Raw genomic sequence first — 6,719 nt, 5'->3', positions numbered from 1 at the left:
TAGTTGAGATGTAACCATGTTTCTGAGAGTTGTTTAAGACAAAGATTGCCACACAGGTAGTGCAGCATTTTATATACTGATCATGGAATTAGCAGTGTGGGCTTATTCAGTCTCTACTTTTAGAAAACAAGCTCAAGGAAAAAAAGTCTTGGTGGGATGGTTTTTTGTTGTTGTTAAAACACCACACTGGTGATGATGCTTTTCTCGATTTGGGAGATGTAAAAACAGCATGGGACTCTAGTCTAATTGTATATGTCTAATTACCAATGTTTATTAGATTTAGATGAGAAAACATCTAGGGTAGTTTTATCATTCTGCCAATTTCTCAAAAATGTCAGTGTGTTAACTTTTTATTTTTTGTATTAACTTTTAAAATATTTTTTTCCCCCTGCCAGTTGTTCAGCCCCCTTTTAATGATAATTTAGAAGGGAAACATGTTTGCATTTTATCTTCAGTTTATGGTTTTTGGTGACAAAATGTGTAAAGGCGAATTAGAACACATTCACCAACACTTTTATGTTACTTGTCACCCTCGTGTCTAAATTGATCGGAAGAAGATGTGTAGGAATTTGCCATCTTAGCTTGACTTCTCAGTTTGTCCTGTCATCGCTCTGGCTTTTCACTGAGTCTGATTAAATTCGAGAGACGGATGTTCCACTTTGCGGAAGCCCCCGAATTGTGTCTGTAAGCTATTTCTGCTCCCTTCCCCCACCCCGGTTTTTTTTAACTTCCAGCTTTTAATTTTGAAGATTTTTCGAATTTACAGAAGGTTGATAGTGCAGTGAAACACCCACATCCCCTTTCCTGTGTTCAGCAGTTGTTGCTGTGCCTCATCTCTCGATGTAAGAAGCGTTTCCTTCTGAGAGGAACGGCATCGTACTTTATCTGCTACTGTTGCAGCATCTCTTTTAAAACGTAAGGCCATTTCCTGCACGAGCGTTGTACAGTCGTCACACCCAAGGACCTGAATATTCAGAGTTGTCTAATGTATAGTACACATTCACACCTGAGTCAGCTTTCTCCAGAGTGTTCTTTTTTTAAATGCAGAGTCCAAACCCATGGCATTCAGTTGTCATCTGTAGGTTTTTTTTTTAAACTGTAGAACAACCCTTTTCCACCATTTTTTGATCTCTTAGGAAACAGACTTGAAAAAGTAGGCTCCCCCTCACTCTGCCCACTTCTTTTTGCGTATCAGCATTAGCTTATTGATTGTTTCTAGAAGTGTTGGCCACTCTAAATGTTCCATGCTTGGCCAGTGGAAGCACCTTTAAGCTTATTTATGGGTCATTTTGCTCTATGCCTGTCAGTCTTGGGGCATGTTCTTGATTTTCGCTATATGTTCTCAGTTTGTCATATACTTTTCCCGCCCCAGATTGGGAACTGGCTACTTCTCCAAGGAGCCCTGGTTTCTCTTCATGAGGAATGGTATTTGGAAATCAAGATCTGGGTACTGCTGGGGTGTTAATTGCTCCTTGGCCCTTTCAGGGAACAGAGCCAGGAACTGCATTTTTTATAAATTCATGTTGATGTATGGCAAAAACCATCACATTATTGTAAAGTAATTATTCTCCAATTAAAAAATTAATTAAAAAATAAATCATGAATTCATTCTGATACTTTGATTTCATATTTAATACTAGCCTTCCTCACCCTTCCCTGTTTCATATTTGTATTTTCCTTCTCCCACGGTGAGAACTTTGGTTCTGAACAACACTAATATTTACTTATTTGCTTGATTCTACATGACATGTAAAATAATTTCAGAATTACAACACCAAAATCACTACCAACAATAAACTTAAGTGCCAAATTTGTGGTTACTCCTATTCTTGGAATATATCTCACTAGGAGGGTACTGGTTTAAAAGTTAATTGAAGTCATTTGTTTTGATTCTGCTGTATTCTAAATTTCATAAATCATGTGTGTGCTGCTTGTTGCTAAGTTGTGTCTAACTCTTTTGCAACCCCATGGACTGCAGCTCGCCAGGCTCCTCAGACTCCTCTGCCCGTGGGCTTTCCCAGGCAAGATATTGGAGTGGGTAGCCATTTCCTTCTCCAGGGATCTTCCTGACCCAGGGATCGAACCTGCATCTCCTGCTTGGCAGGCAGATTCTTTACCACTGAGCCCCCTGGGAAGCCCATAAACCAATGAGCTATTTTTTAATAATAAATGCAGTGATCTTGAGGGCTAAAGCATGCTATAGAGATGGTGGAGATATTTTAGTGGTCTCAGAGTTGGAAACACTGGAATTGATTGAGATAGTGTGATACTATGATTTTGTCTACATCTGATGGTGTGTGTTCTCTAGCTACCAGAGGAGCAAGTTGTACCACTTGTAATGTGGATGTATAGCCCATTTTCTAATAGACTGGGAAAAAACATCTGGATATGGTTTAAGGATATGGTTTTACAATACAGGCTGCATTATGCTGATATTCTAGAAGTTATTAACATGTTTTGCTTTATTTAGAAAAATGAACATCTAAAGAAAGGCAGCACAGGCTCCATGCATTGAAATTCTGTGGCCCCACTTAGTCTCAACTCAGAAGGGTAGGCAGCCTTCTCCTTACATCTTTTTCCTTTTGGTGCCAAGTATTAAAAAGAAATGGCTTGCATTTGGTTATCTTACAAAGGAAAGGCAGGAGTAAGGTGGCCTTGGTGACCTGTTACCTGCTGCTTTTCATTCTGGGGACTTAAGTGAGCAACAGCAGAGCTGTCTGTATATGGTAATTCTGTTATTATATTAAAATATGTGTCAATATTGCCAAAAAATGTGCCAAAAATCAGTTTATGTGGAGCACTCAAGAAGGGCTTCCTGGGAAGATTTTCACTTACCACTTATGTTAAGAGTTCAAAGTAAAGTTTTAAATAATCTCTCTTGTGCATGTCCAGCCTTTTTACTGTTGCAGAGCTTTTATAATTGTTTCTGACTCCTGGGTGCTTGCTTGGCCCTTTTACTAGTACTCCAGCCTCCTCATCCCACTTCCAACAACAAACGCATGGCGTGTTTACTCCCACACACTTGCAGGCACATTTGCATCGTGGTGTCAGAAGATCACAAGATCAACAAGCAGGACACCAGGGCTGAGTTCTCTAATTTTTTAAACTAGTTGCATGGCTTGAACAAATTCCCATCTCTTTAAGGAGGTATCCTATTTGTGCAGTGACACAGAGCTTAGCAACTGTTTTATTCTATATATAACATGACTAAAGCAAATTCACTTTATTTCAGTATTTTGGTCAGAGGTCAACAGAAAATTTAGACTAGAATTTTTTCAAACTTTACTAGCACATCTGAGCCCTGGGTGGTTCTGAGGAAACAAAATAGACAAGGATAAGAACTGTTAGTATTAAGATGTAGATTTGCAAAAAAAGAAGCAACAGGTATTTGAAAGCAAATTTCCACTCTTCCGTCTAGATCTGAAAATCCCATGGACAGAGGAGCCTGGTAGGCTGCAGTCCATGGGGTCACTAAGAGTCAGACACGACTGAGCGACTTCACTTTCACTTTTCACTTTCATGCATTGGAGAAGGAAATGGCAACCCACTCCAGTGTTCTTGCCTGGAGAATCCCAGGGACAGCGGAGCCTGGTGGGCTGCCATCTATGGGGTCACAGAGTCGGACACGGCTGAAGCGACTTAGCAGCAGCAGCAGAGTCAGGGTAGTTCTGTGGTGAACTCCTTTCCTGAAGGGAGCATGTGCCTATTAGCTCATCTCAGTGAATTCTGTTACGATGTCCGGCTTGATAAAAATCTGTGTGCTTTAAAAGTCTATTCCCCCCACCCCCCGCCCCGATCCCAAGTAAAAAGCCCATCTCTCCCGCCGTGCTCTGGCCCCAAGTAAAAAGCCCATCCCATCCACTTTGTTCTTATAAAGTTCCACCAAAAGAAATCTGTATAATAGAGGACTTTGTATGTACTGGTTCACTGTACCAGTTTACTTCATAAATTGTTTCTTTAAAGATATGATTTTCTTGTTATAGTTCTATGCACTTATTATCTGAGTAACTGTTTAAATATACTTAAGTGTTTTCCAAATATGGTTTGTGGTGTATTTTTTCTAAAGGGTATTTGCTGACAAAGAATCTGATCTTGCATGTTAATTGAAACAAAATTGGTTGAGAAGGTCATTTTTCCTGGGTCACACAGTATCTCTCAGGCCAAAGAATTTTGTTAGTTACTTGAAGGCTTTGATCATCAGCCTACTTGGGAGACTGGCAGCCAAGCAGATGTTGTGAAGCATTCTACACATGTAAAATACGCTCCCTTTTCCTCAGCTCAGCAAAACGTTTGAGAATCACCAGCTACATTTGCTTTGAAATGAGAGAAATGGAAGTAGTATTATGTATGTGTAGCCATTTTTAAGTTGTACACACATTAACTGGCTCCACTGTAACAAAGTTTGGATATAATGCATCTTTGTCCCCTCACCTCAAAAACCTCATCATTCCACACATTCTACTTTATATTAGTCACCTGTGCACGTAATAAAGAACTTGTTCCAAGTCAGACATGCCTATAAATTTTATGCCCTATTTTTTACAGTGAACATCACTAGGTGGGTTAAATAGAAAGCAAAATAGCCCAACATGCTGAAAATGGAAAAGCTGGCAAGATTTGAAAAATGCCAAGTATATGAACATTTTCAATGAGAACTAAAAAGCTGTTAAAAGTTGGTAGTATTGTAAAATTTTAGATCCTTAAAAATTTTTTTTCACTAGCTTTCATAATATACAGTGGGGAGATTAGCCATTTGTGTTAAACTTATATACCATTTATCCAATAAAGCAGTTTAAACTTCAAAAAATTCCCAATAATACTTCTAAGGTGGCAGAATTCTAATTTTGAACAGCCAGGACAGATCTGCTTACATGCACATAGCTAAATGTTTTTTAGCCCTGTGTTGTCTATGTTCTTCCAAAAACTATTTGGTTCCACAATATACATAACAGCCTAGATGCTATCCAATAGGATGTATTGAAAGGATCTTAATGAGAAATACTTTAAACCTATAGTCCCATGATCCAAGAATCTTCGTGGTGATACTGGTTCCTTCAAAGAGGCAACTGTGCTTTCATCCAGGAAATGCTCATACCTGTTAAACTGAATTAGCTGGCTCAAGACTATGTACACTTCACTGTGACAGAAATGGAAAGTAAACTTCCTAATTGACCAGCTACAAGAATTGGGGTTACATTGTTTTACTATCTTAAAATTGCTTTACTTTCTCATATTGGTGAACATAAAATGTTTGCCATTCTCATACATGAATGAGTGGAAGAATATTTTAAAAGAACTATTAGCTCTTCTCCATTATTACCCTCATATGTTCTTTGTTACTGCAGTTGCTTAAGGCAGTAAAATATACTTTGTTCCTGGAAGGCTGAGCTAAAACAAACCAGATTAAAGTACATTTCTTATAGCTCGGGTAGAAGGTAGTTTTAATTTCCTCTTCTTCCAGTTTACGCAGGACAATAGGTTGGAGTCCTTTGGGCCCCTACTGAGTCTCTAGCCCTCTAGATAAAATGAGAGAAGCTAGATTATACTGACTTGTCCTTCAAATGCACCGAAGATCCAAAAAGAAGTCCTGACCATAACTGCCATTTTCTATTTTCATTCTGGGAGCAATTAAGCCACATCAATCAGAAGAATTAATACAAGAAAAAGCACATGTTTTCAATTCAACCAAAGATATATAGATCAATGTCCTGATACAAAAATAGTTTTAATATATAATGTGGAAAAAGTAAAAAGGCACAGAATAGTGTTAATTAGTATTCATTTGTATAAATTAAGATAAATGTATACATGTTATTTCAATCATAGAAACTTCTGGGAAGATACGTAAACTTACCGGCGGTCACCAGTTTTGGGGGGTGGGGGAGAGGGAAGTGTAATTTTTCTTTCTCATGTAATTTTCTCTACTATTTGAATGTTCTAACTCTTGCATGTATTGCTCTCATGTATTTATTTTTGTGTTAATGGATTACCGGGATTTAAGACTGCACCATTTTGCTTGCTGCTTTATTCTGCTCAGGGTAAAGAAGCCTAAATGCTACTTAACAACAGCACCAGGAGAATGCTGATAGGTTTGACCATACTAAAATAAAAATTTTAAAATAATAAAATATATTTAAAATATAAAGCTTACAAAGGATTGGCATCTAGAATAAAGAAGTCTTAAAAATTAATCAGAAAAGAATTGATCCAATAGAAAAATGGGCAAAGGATGTAAAGAGATAACGACTTACAAAAAAGGAAATAGACGGGCTGTCACCTGAGATGGCCCACACCTTGTCCGTGGATGTGCTACTCTCTAGATAAACCCATTTCTTACCTATCAGTTTGTCTCTCAGTGTGTTCTTTCTGCAAAAAGATATCAAGAACCTGAACTTCACCTGAAACTCTCACAACATTGTTAACCAGCTATACCACAATACAAAATTTAAAAAAATGTTTAATCAGTTGAAAAAAGAACCTGAGCTACATTAAGTCTTGAGACTAGGTGGGTGTTTGATCTCACCTAAATGACTTTGGAGTCAAGTCCCAGTCAGAATTGCACGATTTCAGATATTTTGTACAGCACAGGGAAATATAGCCATTGTCTTGTAATAACTTTTAGTGGAATATAATCTAAGAGAAAGACAAATATCTTCTCATGTTTGATGTCTTTACTTCCTTCCAACCCCCTCCTCTCCTGGATTTTCCTCTTTGTGCCT

This window comes from Oryx dammah, unplaced genomic scaffold (genome assembly GCF_014754425.2).
Source record: "Oryx dammah isolate SB20612 unplaced genomic scaffold, SCBI_Odam_1.1 HiC_scaffold_3, whole genome shotgun sequence".
Taxonomy (NCBI): domain Eukaryota; kingdom Metazoa; phylum Chordata; class Mammalia; order Artiodactyla; family Bovidae; genus Oryx; species Oryx dammah.
Note: the sequence above shows the minus strand (reverse complement) of the source record.